We start from the raw sequence: 14,602 nt of genomic DNA, 5'->3' as shown, positions 1-14,602 counted from the left end.
TGTGCCTGTCTCCTCACCACAGATTGGTTATGTATATTTTACGAAGGAGAGCAAGGAATACAAATTTCTTGGTTAAAGGTGAGATCAGGAACATGGAAAAAGTCGATCGCGCAGGCGAAAATACATTGTAACATTAAGTGGCACTTCCCAATTCATGCTGTATGCACAGAATTCACATGGCCCAGTCAAATGCAAGGCTCCCTCACAATCAAAGTAGTGGGAGCTTCAACCATGTGGTGTTACAGCACTCTTAGGAGAAAATAAGTGGAGAAATAAAAGTGGGACGTAGATTCCAGATACGACAGGCTAGACCTCCTTATCATCTAACAAGATATTGATGTTGACACCACGAGACAATAGGGGGAAGAAAACATGACACTGGATTGTATTGGCATATCACGCCAAGCAATAGGTGCAAATGTCTGCGGCCATTGTTCTTTATGTGATTACGTGATTTTTGTCAGAATTGACTTATCAGGTTCACAATTAGTTTTTCAATAAAATGGTACTTCACTTTGCCCTGATAATTATTCTGCACGAACCAGCTATATTCCTAAACACGTGGCGCATCCCAGGTTGCGGATACGGGTTCCCATCGGCCTGCCGGCAGAATTGAGCGAAATATAATAGCTCTCGCGGACCAAACACGCACATAGTCCTTAATGGCAACTTTGGCGGACATCGAGACGTTTGGCACGAAGCAGTTGGCAGAAAGGTACTCTAGCTTTTTGGAATTTAATGCAGAATGAAGGTAGTGTTTCTTCTCTAGAAGAGTGGCTACAAAAGGCGCCTGTTCCCCATGCCGGAGTGGCGTAACTACCTGCTGTCAAGAGCTCTAAAATGCTTCAAGACAAGCCGGCCGTAAAATAATACTGACACATGATTACAGAAATATGTCTCATGGAATCAGAACCATGGTTAGGGCATACTCTTGAAGGGATGCGCATTGGCAGTGCCCAGTCAGAATGAAAAGTATGAAAGGGTTACCGTCCCACGGGCTGTGACGGCTAAGCAAGCAAGTACCCCCATTCTGTATGGTATCACTGAACTATGTCTGGATGAAGAAACATATTACAGTAGCCACAGCACTTGAAAGAAGGCATATAGGCATCTGTGAGGTGCAGGAAAAAGATGGAGTGGTGAAAGTCATGCGAAATCGTGTCCGGATACTAATTGATGTAAAACGGAAGTCGAAAAACAAATAACGGCGTTGGTATAGTTATATCAGCAAAATTTGACGGTTCCGTCGCCGAGGTGCAAAAGTATGACAATCGCTTGATGTAACTTGTCTACATTGAAGACAGAAGGAAATCCTAATTTTTCAGTGGTACGCTCCAAAACTGACCAGGGCACGGGAACCAAAGATGCCTTCTGGGCACTGCCTTAAAAGAAGACCGCTGACTATCTTATCGTTGCTGGTGATATGACTGGACGTGTCGGACGGAGGAAAGAAGAACACACAGTCCATGGCGCACATAGATATGGACAGAGGAACGACAATGGCGAACAAATTCCCGATTATGCAGAAAATGATCATCGCGTCACGTACTACAGTGGCTCCCATCCAACTCACATTGACTACATCCTTGTGAGACGAAGGAATCTCAGGGATGTTCTAGAGACAACAGTTGTTCCTTATGAAACGTATGCGATGCAACCACGACCAGTCACCTGCAAGCTGCGGATAACGTCACTAACAGCCCTATACTTCACTGGAAATGGACGAAACGGGATTAAATGGTTGCGCCTGACGAAGGAGGCCAACGTTGTTGCAAGTTACATTGCCTCAAATCACCACAGATGAAATGAGCCAGACTAAAGTTAAAGACGCCACACGCTCTATTCCTGGAAAACTAAGCCAGCGCGACGACAACGAAGGATTAACTGTGACGCGTGTCTTCGGAATAACGATGTGCTGTACGGTTGAAAGAACAGCTGTACCACGAATTTATAGCTCGCTGGAATGCCTACAACGAAGCCGCTAGTAAAGTGAAGGAGATCGTTGCTGTAAGCAGGTCTACATGTGAAACTTGACACGCACGAAATCGAGCGGAATATTTAACAGCTAGTCAAATCGAGGCATCGCAAAACGGAAGAAGTCCAACGTTCCTACCTCATCAATGAGGAAACAGACGATTTGCTATTCGACTGGTGGTAAGCGCGAGTACACCGGCGAAACTATTTTGACTAAATTTCAATACGGGAGTTTCCATATCTACCAATCCCCATCACCTCCGCTCTTAAGGGGGCAATGTAGGAATTTGACGTCACCGAATTTCAGGCCATGCTGAAAGAAACGAAACCAGGGAAAGCCATCTGTCCCGGTTATCAACGGCAGAGTTTTGTTTCTCTAAATGGGGGGAAGCAGCAGAGTGGTTAAAGCAAGCTTTTAAACCAGATCATCAAAGAAGGTCCAAAAACCAACAGTCTGGCGACGGAGTATCCATTCAAAGTAAGGAAAGCACTGCCGATTTTGCTAATAACAAGCCGATCATAATGACCGTACCCAGGGGTAATAACCCTCTAGGACGATGCCTCCATTCCTGATTAAATATCCGACAAACTCAGTATTGGGCAGAGAAGTGGGTTGATTGTCGAGGGTAAGTCTAAGTGTCGAAGTCTATCACTTAACTATAAGTATATAACAGGAATAATGGAGGTTTATTTCGAAAAAGAAACAATAATATGGGGTAAGATGAGTCTATTTCATGAAATAACCCAGAATCATACTAAAACAAAATATACATTCAAATAATAAAACGATCAATGAAAATTATCAAAGAAACAAAATTGAAATAGATATGGACAACAATCATACATCACGCAAAGCAAGTAAATAATAAATTGAAAATGCAAAATCATAACATTTGAAACATTTGTGAGCTTCGAAATATCTTCATATCATTGTCCAATATTCATGTTCGTATTCGTATGGAGTAGCACGATTTTAAGTATCACCATAATACGGATTACAATTCAGGGAGGTTGCCGCAAAAGTTACCATTAAACGAAAATTAAGACGCAATGGGACATGATATGAACTACGAAAAATACTAGTGGCATTTCCCTACGCTATATTTACAATAATCATAACATAATTAAAATATCTCAAATGTTTACATTGGATTATGAAGGTGAAAACTTATATACTACTGTTATGAAGAGACTTTTAATTTTTGCGAATGTATTTCATTAATTGAAGTTGGCACTTTCCAAGCCTATTACCGATAGGTCAGATGATTTTGTATTGTTGTAAATGGTTACGCATGCAACAGTCATGTTCGTCATCAAGTTGTGATATCGCATCATTAAGACATATCAAATGCAATAAAGTATAGAAGGCACCAAGTTCCTTTACTTCAAAATCAAACATTGGCGCCCAACACCACGGCTCTAAATAACCTGAGATGTTCAATACAAGCAAGATCATGAAATGTGAAATGCAGAAGTGAAAACAATGCGTCGCAATTGAGGTTAAGCACCGGAGTAAAAATATAACACATCTCGAATTCGTGGAATCATTCACGGATATTGCATTCTCGTTCATAACGAAAATCAGACCGCTGAGGCCAACAAAGTCAACGGAGTGCAGCATAAATCGGTAATCAGGCAAGTACGATTCGATGTTACGTACATACAAAGAAGTAAAGACAAGATTTCAAGTTTTACATTCTTCTAACAGCTCAATGCAAGAATCTCCGTGAGAGCGTGAGTCTCTTTGACATATAGACCATCCTTGCTATACATACGGTACTCTTAGATTCTAGCCTCTTTCTCTTAGCGCACGTTTTCGTAACATAAACATGCACTGATCAACATAATAATAATCATTGAAGTCCATTGATCCTCCTGTTGTCATAAATATAAAAGATCCAATTTCCTTTGTCATATAACCTCAAATCAGCAACACGATTTCCTTGAACTTATACATAACCTTCACGCAATCCCTTCGAACTTTCACAGCATAACCTTAATTTCAATATGTCGCAACTAATGAAATTGAAACAATTGCGTGGCCAAGTAAAGGGCACGTTAACAAGAATAATAAAGTCGATTACAGCTGACACGTCAAAATCAGAGGCGAAGGTTAGAATTAAAATATGTGAAGAGCTATGGAATTCTTTTGAAGAAGTACAAACAGAGATTACTGATGAAACACCTGCACTACAGTTTCAAGAGGAATGTGAGGGAGAATCTGTTTACTTCAGCGCAGTTACACAACTGCAAACTATAATAGATGAAGCAGAGGGTGTTCAAAATAATTTACTAGCTCAAATGAACACGGCAACGCCGTTCATCAACAGGAAGTTCCACAACATCATAACAGAAAAATGCAGAAATTACCAGAAATTACATTACCGGAATTTAACGGTGAATTCACAAAATGGTTGATTTTTAAGAACAGTTTTGAGTCAACCATTCATAATGATACTCAACTAACAAATATCAAAAAATATCAGTATCTGATCGGTCTTCTGCAGGGCGAGGAACGCAAAGTCATTCAAGGTTTTACCATTTCAGAAGAAAACTACACAAGTGCGTGGAACTTGCTTGTAGATACTGAGGATAATCAAATGATGATAATTGAGACACATCTAGATGAACTTTTCAAGTTTCCTACAGTTTTTAAAGAGAACAAATCTGAATCACTCAGGCAATTACAATTTCATATTCAAACTCACATGGCTTCATTAAAGGCAATGAAGCAACCAGTACAATATTGGAATACATTGGTTATTCATCTAGCAAAGAAGCAGCTGGATTTCATTGAGCAAAGAGACTGGCAGGAAAGGATGAAAGGCAACACTCCAGAGAAGATGCCAACATTGGATGATTTCTTGAAATTTTTAACTGAGCATTCCCAATCATATATGCTGTTAAATCACAACAAAACTAAGGCATTGAACATGAAGGCAAATCCGAAGGACAGACAACCTAGCAAGAAACTTGTTATGACGACGTCTCAGGCAAGCTGTAATCTGTGTGGTGGAAGTTACCCCATTTTTACATGTGAAGAATTAATTAAACGAGCAGTTGAAGACAGAAGAAAACTGCTTCGAGAAAAAGGACAGTGTCATAACTGTTTGAAACCAGGACATATTGCAAAAAATTGCAGAGGATCAAAATGCAAGAAATGTGGACTTCCTCACAACACACTTCTACATGCTGAGGAAGATGACAAACGGAAACAAAATGATAAAGAAGATCAAGTGCCCATAAAGCTGTGTGTCGAATCTCAGCATTCACCTGCTTCACTCAATGTGAGCTTGGCGAAAGGAATAACATCACAAATACTTTTGTCAACAGCTTTAATTGATGTGAAAGATGTTCACGGAAGAAGAATGACACGCCGAGCCTTATTGGATGCGGGATCTCCGTCACATCTAATAAAGGAAGGTCTGTATAAGAAACTTGGTTTACCGAATGCCAAGACAAACACACAGATCATTGGAGTTGATTGTTCCAAAGTGGAAACAAAAAGGATTACGAGAGTACATCTTGCTTCGAGGAATGACGGATTTGAGGTAGAAGCAGAATTTCTAGTTCTGCCAACTATAACAGGACGATTGCCACAGCTGGAGATCAAGAAGGACAAAATTATTATTCCAAAAGACATTCGCTTGGCAGATCCCATATTCAACAAGCCTGGAGACATAGACATGTTAATTGGTGCATGACCCAAGAATGAAGCTGAAGGACAACCAGCTCAGCAAAACACCCCATTAGGCTGGATTATCGGCGGTGAAGTCTTTGAGAACAAACAAGGATCAGCAACAACATGCATGAAAATTAGCAATCAACAATTATCAGATCAGATGGAAAAATTTTGGAAACAAGAAGCTATTCCAGAGATTCAACATTACACGTCAGAAGAAAGAATATGCGAAAGACAGTTCACGGACACCGTTTCGAGAGATACAACAGGTAGATTCATCGTAAGGCTCCACATTAAGCCAGATGTCATCCTTGGGGAATCAAGAATACACGCACTAAACAGACTAGAATAATTAGTCAAGAGGTTAAGCAGACACCCCGAACTCAAGACAGCTTATGCAGATTTCATGGATGAATATGAAAAACTAGGGCATATGAGCTTGACTGAAACAAACCAAAATCAAGATGTACCAAATTCATACTTCAAACCCCATCAACCAGTGGTACGTCCAGATAGTGACACCACAAAGGTCAGAGTGGTATTTGATGCCTCGGCAAAAACATCACTCGGGACATCACTCAATGACAAGCTCATGACAGGACCTAATTTACAGCGAGATCTTTTTCACATTGTGCTTAGATTTCGCAGCCATAAGTATGTCATGACGGCAGATGTGGAAAAGATGTTTCGGCAAATCCTAATCAATCCTGAAGATCGAGCATTACAGCAGATTTTGTGGAAAGAGGAATCTTCAGCCCCTGTGAGGATTTATCAGTTGAATACAGTAACATACGGAACAGCATCAGCACCTTACCATGCCATGAGATGCCTAAATGAATTGGCTACTCTTCATGAACACGAATTTCCAGCAGCAGCAAAGGCTATTCGCGATGATTTTTATATGGATGACTGCTTAAGTGGAGGAGACATTCTAGAAGGCGTGATCGGGCTACGGCGGCAAATACAAAATACTCTCAAGAGTGGTGGAATGCATTTGAGGAAATGGAGGTCTAACAGAAAAGAGATCTTGCAGGATTTGGAGAGCAACAGCGACGAAGGGACTTTACTGGTTTTAGACAAAGGTGAAGCTAGTAAGACTCTTGGACTCCTCTGGGACTCAGCACAAGATTGCCTTCAGTTTCGAGTTGAGCTGACAAAGCAGTCACCAAGATCCAAAAGAGAAGTCGCCTCCAAAATCACACAGATTTTTGATTCACTAGGACTCGTGGGTCCAGTACTGATCAAAGGGAAGTTGTTGATGCAACACTTATGGGTAGATGGATTTGAATGGGATCAGCCATTGTCTCGAGAGCACCTACAGATTTGGAACGAGTATTATACTATGTGCATTTATTTATGAACAACACATGCGATTTGCCCCAATACATGTTCACAATAGAGCATTATACTAACTAACTACTACTACTACTGTCCGGCCATGTCATCACCCTTGGTGAGAGAAAGGCCACCCTCCCGTCGATGACATGGCCGGCCCTCTCCCTGGGGTCTAACTATGGACCCCCATAATCCTCACAGATGACAATGTGATTCCCTCTCACCAATCCAATGCGGCCCATCCACTTAACTGGCGCCGCTCCCTTCTCTTATTCCTCTATTCCCATCTTATCTTCTTAACTCTAATCTGCGTGGGCTCCTCCCACCCCTTCTTCATTTGGAATGGGCCCACCCTAACTCCGTCTTTATACATGACTAGGGAGAGAAAACCACATGCCATCCTGCACTCCTTTGGGCGCGCCATGGAGTCCATCGGATGCTCCGGAAACGTGCCTTCAAATATAGGTCACCACGGCAACCATCCTTTTTTCCCCATGGCACGTCCATGCTTCCCTCCTAAAAAAATACTCAATTCCTAAGCCACCCTACACTATTACGTCAAATAAATAATTAGATGAATAAATAAATAACTAAATAGAAAATACCCCCTACCCACATATAAAATAATAATAGTGATATCAATAATAATAATAATAATAATAATAATAGTAATAATAACAATAAAATAATGGTAATAATCATAATAACAAAGTACTAATAATAATATTCATAATCAACTGGCCAACGGTAGATTCCCTCTATGAACCGTTTGCCTTACTTAAATAATAAACTTAGAATATCACATATGCGATCCCGGCGCAAGACAACACCTTCTACCAACTGTCCTTGTTTACTCAGCACATTCCAACACCGCCATTGTTTTTCTGCTTGACCTACTCTGCTTTGGTGTGCTCAGGCCAACCATGCCTATGTTTACCTTACACCTCACCTGTCGCAACTTATTCTTGCTTAACCATGCTTGATCCACTTCAGGACTGCAAAACTACAATTTGCTTACTCTCACACATACACATAGACCCCTATGCACTACTTCTCTAATTACAATCTAATTAACAGACATACTTCTACTCTCTCCACATTTTAACAATGAATACCCCATAATACCTATTCCACTCTCACATATACATATAGGCCCCTATGCACTACTTCTCTGAAATACACTATAATTAAAAGACATACCTCTACCATCATTTCTCCCTCTCCACATTTTAGCAATAAATACCTCATACACCCCTCCGTCTCCACAATTTCGCCACAAATAGATTTATATATTACAACAATACATATTCAGCACTTACGTCTCCTACAATGTAATCTAAACCAAAACAGACAAAATATCACTACTTCTCAACATTGAATACTCCTCATACCCTACTCAAATGCTACATCAATAATAACTAAAGTTAACTACCCAGCCAACTTTTCTTACCCTACACAAGTACTCTATATTCCGATGTCCAAACCCTACCAACCATTCTCGCTTCTCATCTCTACTTTCAGTAACCAAACCACCTACTACTGTTTTTTACTTCTAGTAACTACCCCCCTCTCATATCCACTTGTACCCCACATTTCTGTCAGATCTCTGTTCCTGTATCTGGCCCTACTCTGGTCGAGACTCCCCAACTTTAACCTTGCCGTTACCTTTTTACCTTGCGCTCTTCCCTTACTTCACTGCATACACTTCCCTTACTTCCCTCTTCACTGCAAATAGCCACATTCTCACTTCGCCTCTCTACCCGCACTTCTTCACTCCGAACACTGTTATTGGTCACTTTAGCACTTGGCACTTCTCCCTGCCTCTCTTCACACAGTACACTGTTACTTCTGGTATTTTGCCTATCATCTCCACTAATCGCCGCACTACACTCTTTTTCTTCGGCCTGCTTTGACTTCATCCCTACGTCCATCCTCAGCACACTGTTATTTGTATTTCAGCTCACTTGCCTGCAGTTTATTGCACTACTCTCCTTTTCCTCATCTTGTTTTAACTTCAATTCTAAATCCATCAATCTATCCACAGACCAGATCTTCTTCCAGCTTCTGTCTGACACCACTAGATTTTGACCTCTAATAGTTGCCCTCAGCCCCTGTTTTACAGCCAGTATCTTGTGTTTTCTGAGTAACCTCTCATTTCTGATCGCGTCACTTCCCACATCTCTCTTTATCCATATTTTCTCCCTCTGGAAGTTTCCCGCATTTGTTAACACAACATCCGCCATCAACATTGAAAACAATTGTAGCTTTATAGGCCTGTTGCCTCTAGTTCTCCCCACTCTCTGCACATCGTCAATATCTACTTCACTAAAATTTATTTTCATTTTCCCCTGTATTAGGTCCACTACTTTATAAGTTGTAAGTACTTTGCCTTCTCTCGACTCCTCAGGCACTCCATAAATAAACAAGCACTTCTTTCTTCTGTATAAAGTATTTGCTTCCACTTCTGCTTTCAGCTTGCAATTCTCCTCTTCAAGTCGTCCTACTTTTTCCCTTAATGCTACCACTTCCTCGGTGTTATTTCTCGCCTGTGCAGCTATACCAATATAAATGGTCCGTTATTGGACATTATAAATTTTCCAGCTAACTCATTCTTGGTTGCCAGCGTTTCGCCCTTGTGTGCTAGGGTGGGTTCATCAGTTGGTACCTAGCACACCTACCAATACGCTGGCTAGTGCATACCGTGGAGGCCACTGCGTAGGCTAACTGGAGCCACCGGCAGTGCCAATGCACTAAGAGACTTTAGGGAATCAACATCTGTATCATCTGATGGCCAAGCAGGCATCAATTTTTGATAATGAGACAAAGTCTCTTAGTGCATTGGCACTGCCGGTGGCTCCAGTTAGCCTACGCAGTGGCCTCCACGGTATGCACTAGCCAGTGTATTGGTAGGTGTGCTAGGTACCAACTGATGAGCCCACCCTAGCACACGAGGGCGAAACGCTGGCAACCAAGAATGAGTTAGCTGGAAAATTTATAATGTCCAATAACGGACCATTTATATTGGTATTGTAAATTTGCTCATTCAGGACAAATATTTCAGATTCCCTATGGGAATCAACATCTGTATCATGTGCAGCTATGTCGTCCGTTTTTTCTCTTATCCATTCTTCCATTTTTTCAATCTTACTGGTTTGTTCTTCAATCATCTCTTTTATTTGCCCGAAAGGGCAAACTTCTGTCAACACCTCTCTTACAGCTCTTTTGATTGCGTCCATATTTTCCCTATCCTCATTTCTACTAGATGACGGGCCTGGGTTCAACTCGACCCCCCCAATACATAATAAAATTATAATCACTGCTGCCGATAACAATAGTTCTCCTTTCATCTCCATATCCATTTTACACCCACCTGGCTTCTTTTCTTCTTTCTTCATTCTCCTCTGCCATATTCCTATCGTCACTCTGTACTGCTCTATACCAATCATTGTCGGCCCACTTCTCGGCGACCTTCCAGCACTCCACACTCTTGAACTCCACTCCCCCTCCCGGGACCCACAGCTCACTGCGACCTCCCTCGTCCGTGGCTTAGGCAAGACTGGAACGAGTATTATACGTCATTAGAAAGACTGAACAACATCAGAATTATGAGAAACATAAATCCTGGGAATTGCTCTTGCTCTTTTGATTTCTTTGGATTTAGTGATGCTTCAGAGAAGGCGTTTGGAGCATGCATTTATGCAGTTTGTCAAACGCAAAGTGGTCTCTACATTTCAAATTTACTTTGTGCGAAGACGAAAGTAGCTCCTTTAAAAACCATTTCGTTGCCAAGACTCGAATTGGAGGCAGCCCTTCTTCTTGCACAACTTGTCAAAACAACAGTGAGTGCTGAAACATGCTCATTTAGCATGTTCATAACATGTAGGTTTATCTGTGATTGCTAAGAGCTTGCATTAGCTCTCGTTTGACTTCACTAAACTGGCTATTAACTATTTCCCAAACTGTACCGCAGAGGGCAGCGCCCCTGCTTTGTAAACGGATGGTCCTTCCTGCCGCGAGTCTTTGACTTTTATCTCCTTGACATGATGTCTTTGTTGTTGTTATGACCTGAAGGAAAGAAAGAAAGAAAGAAAGATGGAGTCGCCTCTAATCGGAGTAGCATTTTTGAATTATCGATGGGTTTTTATCAGGTTTAAACTCTGCCTGTATTCATATTCTGATTTTTAATTGATCAGCTTCAACCTCAGGTAATGTGAGCTGTGTTTTCACTTTTATTTTATGTTTATCTTGCGGCTGTTTCAAGTGCCTTGTAATCGCGACTGACTGATATACGTCTTTGCCCCGCGATATGAATGGGTGTGTGTTTGCGGGCATTATTGTGGTGGTGGTGACGAGGTAACTGGATCTCTACTAGAATTGTCATTATGTGCACGACATTATACTTCTTTATTGCCACCAAATGTTAGTAGGCTCTGGGTGTCGACACGGAGATACGTCGTACCCAGCGCCTGTGTTGGTGGGCTTGTACGTGGGCCGTGGGTCCATATCGTCCTGCTTATAACATATTTGCAGTGTGCACGTTTCTACGTCGTGTGTTGGAACTTACTTATGGCCAGGTGAGTCATACTACATGTGTTTACGATCTGTTTTGAAGAGAGGTTATTGACCCTATTGTTGCCCGATATCGACAATGCCTGAATGTTTGTGTGTATGTGTGAGAGCGAGCGAGGGGCTAAAAGGATGTCGTATCGGTCAGTTAATTTATGTTTCCTTTTTATTTATTCCTCGTACTCTTGTTTTTTCACTTCGAGTGCGGCGTTTATTATTTTTGTCTTGGTCTATTTTATGACCGTTTCGCTCGTTCTTATGGCCGCCATTTTTGGCTTCATTTTAATTCGGGTGATGCGCACACCCGCTTTATTTTCTTTGCCTTTTGTGTGCTCCTTGGTAAAGAGACGCTGCACCCCCGGCCATCTCGATACCTTCATTGTTCGCTCTACTCCGAGAGGCTGCGTGATCTTTTATCCTTGTGATGGTCATTGTTGATGCTGTAATAATGATGGAGGCTTGAGTAATGTTTAGTAAATAAAATGTGAACTACTTCGCGGAAAGAAATGACCAATATAAGTCCGTGAGGATCTTTTCTGTTAATGACTCTTATAATATGTTGTGAATATATTAATCAAACAGTGAGCAGATCGTAAGGTATTGTTTATCCATATGTTTATGGTATGTTGTGCTCGAACGGTTATGATGCTAGCTTCTACTAACCTGAAGGACAAAAGCACGTATGTAAAAATGTTTCATTTTTTCTTGGCTGGCTTCTTTTCTTGCATTTACATTTTTATCTTAATAAACCCTCATTTAATTTTATTTGATTTTTATTGCTGGTAGTTAGTTTCTTTTTCCTTGTCATGAATTATTATTATTAATCAACGTCTTCAGTTCGAAGCTGTTATCTGCATCTCCTGATCGGAGTCCACGTCCTCGAATCTCCCGTCGTGTTTTTAGGTATTGGGTTCGGTGCAGTGCTTTGAAAGAAAAAAAATGGTCGGATCAGATTATGGAGTGACAGTACAATTGTTTCGGGATGGATCAACACTGAGCCAAGGCGGCTGAAGACATTTGTGGCAAACAGGATTGCAAAGATTCAAGAAGCCACTGAAGCATGTTCCTTCGACTGAAAAGCCAGCTGATCTTCTCTCAAGAGGAATTACTTCAGCAGAACACGAAGATAAAAAGCTGTGGTCGAGTGGACCTTCTTGGCTTCGCACACAACGTCAACAACCAGAGAATTCAGAAGAATCTGAAACAGAACTACCAGAGCTGAAGGTCACAGCAGTTACGTTGACAGCAACATCAACCAGCATTCTACTGAATAAATTCTCGTCATTTCCGAAATTATGCCGTATCGTAGCATATTGTCAAAGATTCATTTATAATTGCAAACTCAAACCGCCAGAAAGGAAAAAGGGTTCACTAGAAATACAAGAAACTTGTAAAGCAAAGAAACAGGTAGTCAAATGGACACAATTAGAAGCATTCCCTCAAGTACTGCATTGCTTAATTAATAATCAAGACCTCACAAAGAAGAGTTCTCTAAAGTCACTCAGTCCGTTTCTGGATAGTGACGGATTGATTATGGTTGGAGGAAGGCATCGTTTTTCGGAGCTAACATCAGAACAGAGACATACTGTGCTTCTACCAGCAAATCATCACATCACCAGAATGATCATGGAAAATGAACATCCTCGTCTGAAGCATTGTCCCCCAGAGCAACTGCTACATGCAACTCGACAACGATATTGGCCTATCAGCGGCAGAAGAGAAGCGAAAAGAATTGTCAAGAGGTGTCTGAAGTGCTTTTGTTACCATCCTACAGTTTCAGAGGTACGCATGGCAGATTTACCTAAAGAAATGGTTACGTTAGTTGTTCGACCCTTTGTTACCACAGGAGTGGACTATGCAGGTCCAATATCTGTAAGAGAAGGCCACAGAAGGGGCCGCATTCATACTTACAAGAGTTACGTAGCTGTATTTACATGCTTTAGTACAAAGGCAGTGCATTTGGAGTTGGTGTCGGAGCTAACGACCGAAGCTTGTTAGCTACACTGCAACGATTTACGGCGAGAAGAGGTTTGTGCAAGCAGCTTTACTCTGATAATGGGAAGAATTTCGTTGGAGCAGCCAACGCACTACAAGATATCCAGTCCTTTTTGGAAAACGGGTCAACGACCATTACCTCCTCACTCGCTCAGCAGCAGATACAGTGGAGTTTCATTCCTCCCCGGTCACCCCACTTTGGGGGATTGTGGGAAGCAGCTGTAAAGATGATGAAAAGACATTTGCTGACTGAAACACAGGGACGCGTGCTAACTTTCGAAGAAACCTACACTATTCTTTGCGATATAGAGGCTGTATTAAATTCACGTCCCCTTACTCCCTTGCTAAAAGATCCAAATGATTTAGAAGTCTTAACACCAGCACATTTTCTTCTAAGTGACTCGATCGTGCAACCTGTGCAAAGGAATTTGTTGAGAGAACCCGATAACCGCTTGTCACGTTGGCAGCACTTTCAGGAAATTCGGCAGCGGTTGTGGCAGAGATGGCAGCGAGAATACCTGCAGGAATTGCAAAAACGCGTCAAGTGGCATGATACCAATCGACGTATTGATGTTGATTCTTTGGTGCTATTAATTGAGGACAACATCCCTCCTCTAGAGTGGCCCAGAGGTAGGATAGTTCAAGTTCACCCTGGAAGAGATGGTGAGGTGGGGGTTGTCACCGTTTGGACGGCTGGTGGAACTTTCACCCGAAGCATCAAGAAAATATGCCCTCTTTCCATTGAAGGGGATGACAAGGAGAACTGAATTCAAGATTTCCTGTGATATTTCTAACTTTGTGTTATTTTTCATCCAAGATATAATTTCAATATTATTTTCTTTTAATCATAAAAATATGATGTATAGAGTTTTGTATTAACGCATATGTTAAGAATAAGTATTTTTACAGTAGGTATAAGATTACAATAGTTAGTTGGAAGAACTCCTTTCAAGGGGGGCAAGATGTTATGAAGAGACTTTTAATTTTTTAAATGTATTTCATTAATTGAAGTTGGCACTTTCCAAGCCTATTACCGATTGGTCAGATGAT

This window comes from Anabrus simplex, chromosome X (assembly GCF_040414725.1).
Source record: "Anabrus simplex isolate iqAnaSimp1 chromosome X, ASM4041472v1, whole genome shotgun sequence".
Classification (NCBI taxonomy): Eukaryota; Metazoa; Arthropoda; class Insecta; order Orthoptera; family Tettigoniidae; genus Anabrus; species Anabrus simplex.
Note: the sequence above shows the minus strand (reverse complement) of the source record.